Below are 14,781 nucleotides of genomic sequence, written 5' to 3'. Positions count from 1 at the left end.
TCGTTTCGTGCGACCTACGTAGATTTTGTCACACGAACACCTTAAAAGATAGACAACATAGCATGTTTTACAATTCATCATACATCTGATTTTAAATGTATCATCACCTTTTTTCCTTCCAAAGGTACCATTATTCTTTTCCATATGTGCACAGCAATTACAATTCTTCCTGCCACATTTGAAAAATCCCTCTGAGTTTTTCTTTAGCCAATTTGTGGATTTCTCCGACTTCAGCATACTAGGACTAATTCTATTTTTAACATTTGAATTTCTCTTGAAAATAACTTGTCCCCTATCGTTCAAAATATCTCTTAGTACTGGATCCTGCATGATAATAGGCCAATGTTTTTTCATGGCCTTCTCGATCTCCCTTGATGCTCTATTAAATTTTGTTACAAGTTGTATCTTCCTTTTACTACTATCATGCTTCTTCTTTTTCGAATTATTACCTCCAATAAGATCATCCCTATTCATATTCCCTACAATATTTTGCAATTTAACTACTTCCTTATTCTCATATCCCTTTGCTAAAAATCTATTTCTAATCACCCCTGCAGCTATTTCATAATCTTCCTGTTTAGTACAGTTACGTCTCGCTCTCTGAAACTGTCCTAGGGGGATATTTTTGAGTCATTTATTATGATGGCCACTGCTGGCATGGAGATATCCGTTTGTGTCAGTGGGTTTCCTATACAGATTCGTGTAGACCCTTCCATTTTCTTGTATAATTTCATCTAAAAAGTTAACCCTATCCTTACTCCATTCCATTGTAAATTTTAGGTTTAATAAATTTTTATTAGTATATTCAACAAATTTATTCAACTCCTCATTGGAGCCGTGCCATATCATGAGCACATCGTCTATATAACGATACCACTCTATTATGTTACATTTAAAAGGGTTATTTGTACTGAAAACAAAAAGATCCTCCCACCACCCCATATAAAGATTCGCAAAAGTGGGGGCGAATTTTGTACATTGTTTTCAAATGTGGCAGGAAGAATTGTAATTGCTGTGCACATATGGAAAAGAATAATGGTACCTTTGGAAGGAAAAAAGGTGATGATACATTTAAAATCAGATGTATGATGAATTGTAAAACATGCTATGTTGTCTATCTTTTAAGGTGTTCGTGTGACAAAATCTACGTAGGTCGCACGAAACGACCCGTGAAGACCAGATTTAACGAGCACCTGAGAAACATAGAGAACGGTTTAGATAATCATGGTGTACCAGCACACTTTCTTGAAGCCCATGATGGCGATAAAACAGGTTTGAGTGTTTTAGCAATTGAACATGTAAAAAACCCCATTAGGGGAGGAGATAGACTACTTCTTTTAAGGCAACGGGAGACCTACTGGATCCACAAGCTTGAAGCTGTGGGTCCAGGAGGTATGAACAGAGACATAGATTTAGCAGCATTTCTGGACACATGATCAATATTTAGCTACTTCTTAAGGGTACTTTTAGTCAATTTTATGTCATTTAGCCCCCCAATAGAAATTTACCTCTCCTAGTAACTATGTTATTATAATGCATCTCTAAAAGGGAAAGTAGATCATTCAGGGCTCTAGAAATAAATTTTAACCATATACGTGGAGCCCTGATTCCAGCTAGGGTTTAGTCACCATAGATCTCTCAGAGATTTATACTTTCCCTATGAGAGTTTCTATATAGAAGTGTCCAAATAGGTTTTATTTAGTGCCTTATATATATATCTTCATTACTCTATCTTTTATAATATGTACTATCAATTTTAGTGATCATATATTTCTTCCTTGGATTAATTCTTAATGGGCAGTAGAGATTAGCATGTTTATATATATGTATCCTTTTTAGCAGGTGTAAACAGATAGATTATATTTATTATTTTTTTAACTTTTTAGCAGGTGTAAACAGATAGATTATATTTAAGATTTTTTAATTTATTACTTATGCACATGTATTATATTTTTTTATATTCATATATTTGTTCTAACTAGCCTCTGAACATTTATTTGTTTTTTAGAAAAACTCTTACATATAATGCAGTTCTGTGATATTTTATGAAGTTTTGTATGCAATGTATTTGATGTATTTATATTTTAATTGCCATTAGATTAGGTGGTTTATGTATAACCATAGGGATTGTCTCATTTGTATGTGATAGAAACAACCTACCTATAGATTGGGACATTAGCATATGTATATCGCTCACGCATGATAGAGGGATATAAATAAGCTGTAAGAAGCAATGTGGGCATTGCCTCTGACGAAGCGAGGAGGAGCCTCGTGAAACACGTTAGGCCACGCCCACTCTACGCAACGTAGGACGTACTCTGACGTTTGTGTTAGTACCTGTGACTGGAGCCGGCTATTTGCAGTACAGCGTCTATCGCATTGAGAGCAGAGAGGGTCCGTTTTCCATGAGAGGATTTACCCGCTGGCTATCGAATAATCTGAGAGAGAGAGAGGAAAAGACCAGCAGTGGGATATACATTCCTCTTATTTCTGTGCTGACATACCTCATATGTTTGAGGGTTACTATGTGAGTTTGGAATCATTTGTTTGGATGTTTGTATATATATTATCACCACTAAAATTGTTTTAAATCTACACTTAGATCATCCGTGTACTGTTTGGTGCACAGAGTTGCGCTCCTGTTTTCTTGTGTCTTTTGACAGGGATTCTTTTCAGTTTTGCTACCACGGACTTTACACCAGTGGAATATAAGGAGCAGCAGGACAGTGTGGAGGAAAATTGCGAACTTTTTTCTGAACTATCATTACAAAATAATCAGTTTATATCTACCTTTGTTGAACATAAACTTGGTAAGAGTATATATTCTTTCTTCTTTCCAGGATTAATTATATATGTATATGTGCAATATTTATGATTAAGTATTAGACCCTGCGAATTTATAGTGTTTATCTTTTACCCTGCATTTCTAAATAGTGGGTCTATTTGACTCTTTTTTGTTGGCGCTCTTGGATTTTTGCTCTCTTAAAGGAGTTAAATGCCCTTTTCAGGGCAATGGAAAAGAGCTGAATGCCCTTTTAAGGGCAATGCCCATACAAATGCCCTTTTCTGGGCAATGGGTAGCTTAGGTTTTTGTTAGAGTTAGGTTTTTTATTTTGGGGGGTTGGTTGGGTGGTGGGTTTTACTGTTGGGGGGTCTTTGCATTTTTCTTCAGGGAAGAGCTGATTTCTTTAGGGCAATGCCCTACAAAAGGCCCTTTTTAATGGTTTTTGGTAGTTTATTATAGGCTAGGGTTTTTTTTATTTGGGGGTGCTTTTTTATTTTTATAGGGCTATTAGATTAGGTGTAATTGTTTTATTTTGGATAATTTCGTTTGTTATTTTTCGTAATTTAGTGTGTGTTATTTTTTGTAATTTAGTATTTTTTAATTTTTGTAACTTTAGATTTAATTTTTTTAGTAGTGTTAGGTTTTTTTAATGTGTAATTTAGTTTATTTAATTTGTAGTTATTTTAATTTTAGTATAATAGTAATGTTAGTTTATTATATAGTTTAGTGGCGGCAATGTCGGGGAGCAGCGGAATAAGGGTTAATAGCTTTATTATAGTGTGGGCGATGTTGGGGTGTGGGGGAATAGGGGTTAATAACTTTATTATAGTGGCGGCGATGTCTGGGAGAGGCGGAATAGGGGTTAATAAATTATATTAGTGGCGGCGATGTCGGGAGTGGCAGATTAGGGGTTAATAAATGTAATATAGAGTTTGCGATGCGGGAGGGCCTCAGTTTAGGGATTAATAGGTAGTTTATAGGTGTTAGTGTACTTTGTAACATTTTAGTTATGAGTTTTGTGGTGCAAAACTCATAACTACTGGTCTCAGATTGCGGAACGGATCGTGTCGGTATAGGCTGTAACGCAAGCATTTTAGCCTCCAGGCAACAACTTGTAATGGCAGCGCTATGGAAATCCCACGCAAAAACGTCATTTTTTGAATGCGGGACTGACGTTGTGTTACAGGCTAAAATGCTTGCGGTATAGCCATACCGACAAGACTCGTAATGGCTGTGTTCCGTTTTTTATGCTGAAATGGCCATTTTTTTCAGCCTTAAAACCGGAACGCAAAACTTTTAATCTAGGTGTATTAGAGGAGCAAGAGTCTTAGTGGTTGTGTGTATTGGTGTGTAAATCTCTGGCACTGTTTTGTGTAGTTTTGTGAGTCTCACTAGCTGTTTAGTTTTGTGAGTCTTATCTGCTGTGTGTTTAAGATTTTGAGACTGACAGGCTGTGTTTCTAGGTATTTGAGTCTCAATGGCTGTTTGTATAGGTTTGTTAGATTCACTGCCTGGGGTGTATAGGTGGATGAATCTCACTGCCTGGGTGTACACTGGTTCTGTGTATAGGTGAATGATTTTTATTAGCTGTTTGTATGTGTGAGTCCCACAAGCTGTACAAGTGAGTAACTCTCATTGGCTTTGTAAAAGGCACAACACAGGTGAGGCAAAAGGCACAGAACCCTCCTGTGGTTAATGCAAGCTTTTACAAAAAGTTTTAGTAACAATACATTGTGATAGAAAAAGCTATCAGACATAGTGCACTTGAGTGGTAAAATTTAGGCAGTAGATGCAGCCTCTGCTACCTGGTGTTATATATTTAAATGGGCATTAAAAGCCATAAATATTTCTTTCATACAAGTGGTGAGAGTCCATGATCCATTACACTTGGGAATTATAACCTGCCACAAGGAAGCAAAGTTTCTCAAACACCAAGAACTGTAAAAACCCCTTCCACCTCAGTCTTGTCTTTGCCTCTGCTGGAGGAGGTTGAAGAATGAAGATGTGCATTCAATTCTTCAATGAGAGGGGTTCTCAGAGGCCCATTTTCTCTCAGAGCACAGTGATTGTTGGAGGGATGTATCTGGAGTATAGGTAATGGAATATATTTCACCTTTTGGGATTTAGTCACAAGCAATGTTCCCCCTAATTTTTCTTCCTTGTGTGCAATTATTTTTTTCCGTGTGTGGGCTTGATACCGCTTGTGTGCGGCACTGAGAAAATAGCTATTTGTTATGGAAACAAAGTCCAGAGAGTGCTCTCCTTCTTTTGGATATCTATAACCCCTGATAGCACCTTGGCATACATGAAATTGAGGAGTGCAGATCCTATTGCACAATTGAGATATATATATATAAACAAAGAAGAGGCACTGTTAAGGAGACAACTATCAACATTGAATAACCTATCCAGCACAATAATAATATGAAAATCAAATATTATTTATTCTGTTAGTGTTTAAACAACCACTTATTTCAAGGAATCCTAAACAGGATAACAAGCTAAACTCAAAGAATATATATATATATATATATATATATATATATATATATATATACACACAGTATCTCACAAAATTGAGTACACCCCTCACATTTTTGTAAATACTTTATTATATCTTTTCATGTGACAACACTGAAGAAATGACACTTTACTACAAGTAGTGAGTGTACAGCCTGAATAACAGTCGGCTAGATTACGAGTTGTGCGTTAGGGTAAAAAAGCAGCGTTAAGAGGTCCTAACGCTGCTTTTTTACGCCCGCTGGTATTACGAGTCTTGAAGGTTTAGGGGCACCGCACACTTCTTTGGCCTTACCGCAAAACGACTTACGTAAACTTCGTAAAGTCTTTTTTCTATGGGACTTCCATAGCGCCGGTATTACGAGTCTGTCCTGGGAGGCCAAAAAGTGAGCGGTACACCCTCTCCTGTCAAGAGTCCTAACGCATTTAAAAGTCAGTAGTTAAAAAAATAATAAACAAATTATAGAAATTTAAACTAATTACACCTAATCTAATAGCCCTATTAAAATAAAAAAGCCCCCCCAAAATAAAATAAAAACCTAGCCTAAACTAAACTACCAATAGCCCTTAAAAGGGCCTTTTGTGTGGCATTGCCCCAAAGTAATCAGCTCTTTTACCTGTAAAAAAAATTACAAACAACCCCCCGAACAGTAAAACTCTCCACCCACACAACCAACCCCCCAAATAAAATACTATCTAAAAAAACCTAAGCTTCCCATCGCCCTGAAAAGGGCATTTGGATAGACATTGCCCTTAAAAGGGCAGTTAGCTCTTTTGCCGCCCAAACCCTAATCTAAAAACTAAAACCCACCCAATACACCCTTAAAAAAAACTAACACTAACCCCCTGAAGATCGACGTACCAGGAGACGTCTTCATACAAACCGGGCGAAGTGGTCCTCCAGACGGGCAGAGGTCTTCATCCAAGCCAGGCAGAAGTGGTCCTCCAGACGGGCAGTAGTCTTCATCCAAGCCGGGCAGAAGTGGTCCTCCAGACGGGCAGAAGTGGTCCTCCAGACGGGCAGAAGTCTTCATCCAGATGGCATCTTCTATCTTCATCCATCCTGTGCAGAGCGGGTCCATCTTCAAGACATCTGACGCGGAGCATCCTCTTCTGGCAACGACTAAAACAGAATGAATGTACCTTTAAGTGACGTCATCCAAGATGGCGTCCCTTAGATTCTGATTGGCTGATAGAATTCTATCAGCCAATCGGAATAAAGGTAGAAAAAAATCCTATTGGCTGATGCAATCAACCAATAGGATTGAAGTTCAATCCTATTGGCTGATCCAATCAGCCAATAGGATTGAGCTTGCATTCTATTGGCTGATTGGAACAGCCAATAGAATGCAAGCTCAATCCTGTTGGTTGATTGGATCAGCCAATAGGATTGAACTTCAATCCTATTGGCTGATTGCATCAACCAATAGGATTTTTTCTACCTTAATAGAATTCTATCAGCCAATCGGAATCTAAGGGACGCCATCTTGGATGACGTCACTTAAAGGTACCTTTATTCTGTTTTAGTCGTCGCCAGAAGAGGATGCTCCGCATTGGATGTCTTGAAGGTGGACCCGCTCCGTGCCAGATGGATGAAGATAGAAGATGCAGTCTGGATGAAGACTTCAGTCCTTCTGGAGGAACACTTCTGCCCGGCTTGGATGAAGACTTCTGCCCGTCTGGAGGACCACTTCTGCCCGGGTTGGATGAAGACTTATGCTCGTCTGGAGGACCACTTCTGCCCGGCTTGGATGAAGTCTTCTGCCTGTCTGGAGGACCACTTCGCCCGGCTTGGATGAAGACGTCTCCCGGTAAGTCGATCTTCAGGGGGTTAGTGTTAGGTTTTTTTAAGGGTGTATTGGGTGGGTTTTATTTTTTAGATTAGGGTTTGGGTGGCAAAAGAGCTAACTGCTCTTTTAAGGGCAATGCCCATCCAAATGCCCTTTTCAGGGCAATGGGGAGCTTAGGTTTTTTTAGATAGTATTTTATTTGGGGGGTTGGTTGTGTGGGTGGTGGGTTTTACTGTTGGGGGATTGTTTGTATTTTTTTTTTACAGATAAAAGAGCTGATTACTTTGGGGCAATGCCCCACAAAAGGCCCTTTTAAGGGCTATTGGTAGTTTAGGCTAGGTTTTTTTTTATTTTGGGGGGACTTTTTTATTTTAATAGGGCTATTAGATTAGGTGTAATTAGTTTAAATTTCTGTAATTTAGTGTTTGTTTGTTTTTGTACTTTAGCTAATTTAATTTAGGTAATTGTATTTAATTTAGTTAATTTATTTAATTATAGTGTAGTGTTAGTGTAACTTAGGTTAGGTTTTATTTTACAGGTAAATTTGTATTTATTTTAGCTAGGTAGTTATTAAATAGTTAATAACTATTTAATAACTATTCTACCTAGTTAAAATAAATACAAACTTGCCTGTAAAATAAAAATAAATCCTAAGCTAGATACAATGTAACTATTAGTTATATTGTAGCTACCTTAGGGTTTATTTTACAGGTAAGTATTTAGTTTTAAATAGGAATAATTTAGGTAATGATAGAAATATTTATTTATATTTATTTAAATTTTATTTAAGTTAGTGGGTGTTAGGTTTAGGGTTAGACTTTAATATAATGGCGGTGACGTTAGGGGCGGCAGATTAGGGGTTAATAAATGTAGGTAATGTTTGCGAGGCGGGAGTGCGGCGGTTTAGGGGTTAATATGTTTGTTTATTATAGTGGCAGCGACATTGGGGCAGCAGATTAGGGGTTAATAAATATAATGTAGGTGGCGGCAATGCTGGGGGCAGCAGATTAGGGGTTCATAAGTATAATGTAGGTGGCGGCGGTGTCTGGAGCGGCAGATTAAAGGTTAATAAGTATAATATAGGTGTCGGGGATGTCGGGTGCGGCAGATTAGGGGTTAATAAGTGTAAGATTAGGGGTGTTTAGACTCGGGGTTCATGTTAGGGTGTTAGGTGTAGACATAACTTTTATTTCCCCATAGGAATCAATGGGGCTGCATTACAGAGTTTTACGCTGCTTTTTTGCAGGTGTTAGAATTTTTTTCAGCCGGCTCTCCCCGTTGATTCCTATAGGGAAATCGTGCACGAGCACGTTACACCAGCTCACCGCTGACTTAAGCAGCGCTGGTATTGGAGTGTGGTAATGAGCAAAATTTTGCTCAACGCTCACTTTTATCGATGGGTTTCTGAAAACTCGTAATACCAGCGCTGTAGGTAAGTGAGCGCTGAGAGAAAACTGCTCGTTAGCACTGCACAGCCTCTAATGCAAAACTCGTAATCTAGGTAATAGTAAATTTGCTGTCCCCTCAAAAAAACTCAACACACAGCCATTAATGTCTAAACCGTTGGTAACAAAAGTGAGACCAAATTGGGCCCAAAGTGGCCACCATTATTTTCCAGCACTGCCTTAACCCTCTTGGACATGGAGTTCACCAGAGCTTTACAGGTTGCCACTAGAGTCCTCTTCCACGACAACATCACGGAGCTGTTGGATTTTAGAGACCTTGCGCTCCCCCATCTACCGTTTGAGGATGCCCCACAGATGCTCAATAGGGTTTAGGTCTGGAGACATGCTTGGTCAGTCCTATCACCTTTACCCTAAGCTTCTTTAGCAAGGCAGTGGTCGTTTTGGAAGTGTGTTTGAGGTTGTTTTCATGTTGGAATACTGCCCTGTGGCCCAGTCTCCGAAAAGAAGGGGATTATGCTCTGCTTCAGTATGTCACAGTACATGTTGGCATTCATGGTTCCCTCAATGAACTGTAGCTCCCCAGTGCCAGCAGCACTCATGCAGGCCTAGACCATGACACTCCCACCACCATGCTTGACTGTAGGCAAGACACACTTGTCTTTGTACTCCTCACCTGGTTGCCACCAAACATGCTTGACACCATCTGAACCAAATAGGTTTATCTTGGTCTCATCGGACCACAGGACATGGTTCCAGTAATCCATGTCCTTAGTCTGCTTGTCTTCAGCAAACTGTTTGCGGGCTTTCTTGTGCATCATGTTTAGAAGAGGCTTCTACAGCCATGCAGACCAATTTGATGCTGTGTGCGGCGTATGGTCTGAGCACTGAGAGCCTGACCCCCCACCCCTTCAACCTCTGCAGCAATGCTGGCAGCACTCATTACTCTATTTCCCAAAGACAACCTCTGGATATGACTCTGAGCACGTGCACTTAATTTCTTTGGTCGATTATGGCGAGGCCTGTTCTGAGTGGAACCTGTCCTGTGAAACCGCTGTATGGTATTGCCCACCGTGCTGCAGCTCAGTTTCAGGGTCTTGGCAGTCTTCTTATAGCCTAGGCCATCTTTACTTAGAGTAACAATTCTTTTTTTCAGATCCTCTGAGAGTTCTTTGCCATGAGGTGCCATGTTCAACTTCCAGTGACCAGTATAAGAGTGTGAGAGCGATAACACCAAATTTAACACACCTGCTCCCCATTCACACCTGAGACCTTGTAACACTAACGAGTCACATGACACCGGGGAGGGAAAATAGCTAACTGGGCCCAATTTGGACATTTCCACTTAGGGGTGTACTCACTTTTGTTGCCAACGGTTTAGACATTAATGGCTGTGTGTTGAGTTATTTTGAGGGGACAGCAAATTTACACAGGCTGTTTACAGGCTGTACACTCACTACTTTACATTGTAGGAGAGTGTCATTTCTTCAGTGTGTGTCACATGAAAAGATATAATAAAATATTTACAAAAATGTGAGGGGTGAGGTGATACTGTATATACACAATTAAATAGGGAGCTCCTCAACCTAGAACTATCAACAAAATGTAGCTTAAATAAACAAACAGTACTAGCTATAAATATATAAATGACAAAAAAATGGCAACTATTTGCCAAATGAAGAATAGTACTGTTCAGACTTGTCTGGTGAATTATACCGGTATGACTGAAAAGAAATAAGCATACATGCATTGAAATAGGACCTCTTCTTTGTTTTTCTATTACTATATTATTAACCCCATGTGTAATGCTCGTGGGATACTCCTCTATCAGACTGAACTCGGCCAGTAGTCTTGTTATCCCGGCGTCGAGGCAGAATGATAGGGAATATCCCAAAGCAGAGAAAGTTAGTAAGATGAGGAGGGTGGCACTCACCACAGGCAGGACAGTCCCCAGCGGTAAGGGCAGAGTAGTCCAAGGACAAACCACTAGAATAGTCAGGCAGGCAGGGTTTGGCAACAGAAAAGCAGTCCAAGGGCAAACCACTAGAATGGTCAGGCAGGGTTTGGCAATGATAAAACAGTCCGAGGGCACACCACTAGAATGGTCAGGCAGGCAGGGTTTGGAAACAAAGAGGCAATCCAGAACAACAGTGGTTAATAAGCAGAGTAGTCAGACAAGCAGAGTTCAGCAGCAGTATATCAATCCAGCAATTTAGGGGTTAAACAGGCAGAGTAGTCAGAGAGGCAGGGTTCAGCAGCAGTATATCAATCCAGCAATTCAGGGGTATAACAGGCAGAGCAGTCAGACAGGCAGGGTTCAAACACATAAAGGCAATACAGTAGTAACGATCTATCACACCCAGGAGCACACAAAGTAACACCTATACTTGGGCAGTGATAGATCTTTACAGAGCGACTTACATAGGCACAGGGTTTGCGCCACAGGAATCCCTACCGGCATCTGAAAGAGAGGAGAGTGCGGCGATGACGTCAGCGCCGCACGGATCCGGACCTGACACATCCCCTGGCAACGAGCAGGGAAGGAGACGCCGTGCCCCTAACAACGGCTAGCGCGGCGCGGCGTGACATAGCCCCCTTCTCAAGGGTTTCTTCCGGGAACTAGAGCTGGCCTCAAAACATGAGCAGCATGGAATCTGGAGACCAAAGATGGAGCATGCACATAACAGGCAGGAACCCAGGAACGATCTGCCACAGAGTTACCCTTCCAGTGTATCAGACACTGCAGTTGTCTGTGCCTGTATCTGGAGTCTTAGGATCTTAGCTACCTCATACTTAGGGTCACCACGGACTAGGAGCGGAGGAGGAGGAGCTTGGAGCCGGGTATATCTATACTTGATGTAAGTAGTGAGATGTGGAAGACTGGGTGTATGCACAGGGTTTTGGTTAAGGCCACTTTGTAGGCAACAGGAGACAATCTTTTCAGGACCTTGTAAGGGCTGATAAACCTAGGCCCAAATATGTGACAGGGTTGACGTAGATGAATATGTCAAGTAGAGACCCAAACACGTTCACCCACTGGGATGGCACATACAGAAGCTCTATGACGATCAGCAAACTTTTTATATCTAGAAACAGCTGAATGTAGCTGAGAGCGAATACGTTGCCAATGAGTGATGAGTTCAGTGACATGTCGGTCTGCAGCAGGAACCCCAGTGGACTGAGCAGAAAGAGGGAAGACACAAGGTTGATACCCTGCTGCTGCTTGAAATGGAGAAAATTTAAGAGAAGAGTGCCAATGTTTCTTGCCAGCTCAGCTAGGGGTGACAACTCAGACCAGTTGGCATGGCGAGCGTTGTCAAAGGCTCTAAGGTAGGCTTCAAGATCCTGGTTTACTCTCTCAGTTAGTCCATTGGTCTGAGGATGGTAGCCAGAGGACAAGGAAACAGTGGTTCCAATCAACTTACAAAAGGCTCTCCAAAAGGTAGAGATAAACTGTGGACCTCTGTCAGAAACAATATTCACAGGAATGCCAATTCTTGGGCAGAAGGCAGTTTGGTTAGGGGTACAAAATGAGCCAGTCTGGTAAAGTGATCCACCACAACCCAGAGAACTGTATTGTGGTCAGAAGGAGGAAGGTCCACAATGAAGTCCATTGTTATGTGTGTTCATGGTTGTTTGTGAATGGACAATGGTTGGAGCAAGCCAGGAGGCAAGGATCGGGAAATCCTGAGCGTCAGACTTCACAGTAGGCCACCATATGTGTTAGGAAAGACGCTTAAAAGTCCTAGTCAAACCAGGATGTAATGAGAGTTTACTATCATGAGCCCAGGATAGCACAGGGGTGCGTAGGTTCAGAGGTACAAAGAGGATATTGGAGGCCACGGGAGCTCCAGGAGGTTTATTAGACTGGGCACGTTGCAATCTTTGCAGAAGGGTGGTATTTAGTTGAGCAACTACACAGGAGGGAGGTATGATGTGTTCAATAGGAGCTTCAGAGGAGTCACTTGAGTGAGGGAACTGACGGGAAAGGGCGTCCGCCTTCTTGTTCTTGGTCCCAGAAAGATAAGAGACCACAAAGTTAAAATGGGAAAAGAACAAGGCCCACCTGGCCTGTCGAGGATTGAGTCGATGAGCAGTCTCTAGGTAAGTCAGATTATTTTGGTCAGTGAGAATCTGAATGGGATTGGTGGTGCCCTCTAACCAATGACGCCATTCAGTCAAAGCCATCTTAATGGCTAAGAGTTCACGATTAACCACATCGTAATTCCTCTCAGCAGGAGTAAAGTGTTTAGAGAAAAAGGCTACAGGGTGTGACTTGGAAGTCAAAGGATCCCTTTGGGTTAGAACTGCTCCAGCCCCTATCTCGGAGGCATCAACCTCTAAAGTGAACTGTAGGTCAGGATCAGGATGGCAGCGCACAGGAGCAGATCAGAAAGCCTTTTTCAGACAAGAGAAGGCATTTATGGCTTCAGGAGGCCAATGTTTACAGTCTTTGTTCCGTTTTGTCAATTCAGTAAGAGGAGCGACTGTTTGTGAAAAGTTCTTTATAAACTTGCGTTAATAATTGGAGAACCCCAAAAACCTCTGTAATTCCTTTAAAGAAGTAGGTTGAGGCCATTCTAGAACTGGGGTGAGTTTAGCAGGGTCCAGGGCAAAACCTTCTTTCGAGATGACATAACCAAGGAATTGGATCTGAACTTGATCAAACTCACATTTTTCTAGCTTGGCTACCAAAGAATTGTCTCTGTGACATAGAAGAACTTGTCTCACGTGTTTGTGATGCTCCTCTAAAGTGGAAGAGAAAACAAGGATGTCATCCAGATAGACGATGACAGTTCTGTTGAGGAGGTCACGGAAGACATTGTTGACAAATGCCTGGAAGACTGCAGGGGCGTTACACAGCCCAAAGGGCATTACAAGGTATTCGTAATGCCCAGATCTTGTGTTGAAGGCGGTCTTCCATTCCTGCCCTGAAAAGATATGAATCAGATTGTATGCCCCACGTAAGTCCAACTTGGTAAAAAAGCGAGCATCCTGGAGCGAGTCATACAGTTCGGTGATCAATGGAATGGGAAAGCAATTCTTGATAGTTATGTTGTTCAAGGCCCTGTAGTTGATGCAGGGTCTGAGCCCACAATCCTTTTTACTGATGAAAAAGAAGCCTGCCCCAGCAGGAGAGGAGGAAGGGTGAATGAAACCTTTAGCTAGGTTCTCTTGGATGTACTCCTCCATGGATTTGGTTTCAGCTTGGAGAGTGGATAAGTCCTCCCTTTCGGAAGTGGGGCTCCGGGAAAGAGGTAGATCTTTCAGTCATAAGGATGGTGGGGTGGCAGCACGTCGGCTGCTTTTTTCTCAAATACATCTGCAAAGTCTGCATATACTGAAGGAAGGTTTGGATAACAGGTACCAGGATCCAAGAGGAGTGAGGGGATTTAGTAGAGATCATGCTTAATGGTACCCCTGTGTTATCCCCTAAGTATTGGCTTTTCCCTGCCGAATGTAATAGTCCTTTAGTTGGTGGGTGTTGGACTCATAATAAAAGCATAGTCTCAATCTCCTTCTTCTCTGTCTTTCAGACTGTGAAGGTTTGAAGGAGGAGAGATCCATGGGTTCCTCCACTGAGGTAACTGGAGCTGCTGAGGGGGTAAAGGATACTGCCGAAACCGGACGAATAGGAGGACGGGAGGGAAGGACCCTCCTTATTCTGTCTCTCTTCTGAAAGCGAGAGTCCAGACTGATACAAAACATTATAAAGTCATCCAAAGAAGAAGGAATATCACGATAAGTGAATTCATCTTTGATGCGTTCATGCAGACCCCTCCTAAAGGCTGCCTTGAGAGTACTGCCCTCCCAAGCGGTTTCAAGTGCAAAGGTGCGAAACTCAATGGCAAATTGTACCACAGTTCTATTTCCCTGGTGGAGGTCCATGAGAGAAAATTCTGCAGCAGAGGTACGGCCAGAAGATAATGCAGAAATGAAATCATCAGCATCATGCAGGAGTGGAGCGTTCTGTTCCAAACGGGGAGAGACCCAGGCTAGGGCCTTGTCTTTCAGTAAGGAAATTATAAAGGTGACCCTTGAAAGGTGAGACTGAAAGGTGTGAGGATCATTGTGGAAGTGCAGCCTGCATTGGTTAAGAAAACCCCTGCAATCAGTAGTACCTTTATACTTGTCATGCAAAGGTATACTTCCAGAAGCAGAGGAAGAAGTTGCAGTACTAGGAGTAGGGACTGGCGGTGAAACAGGAGCGGTATTCCTCGCTGTAACTAGTAAGGAGAGTCGAGCGGTAATAGCCTCTAGCTTGGAATCCATATTCTGCAAC

The sequence above is a fragment of the Bombina bombina genome, chromosome 12, assembly GCF_027579735.1.
Source record: "Bombina bombina isolate aBomBom1 chromosome 12, aBomBom1.pri, whole genome shotgun sequence".
Classification (NCBI taxonomy): domain Eukaryota; kingdom Metazoa; phylum Chordata; class Amphibia; order Anura; family Bombinatoridae; genus Bombina; species Bombina bombina.
The sequence above is the reverse complement of the archived record's forward strand: the minus strand, read 5'-3'. Positions refer to the sequence as shown.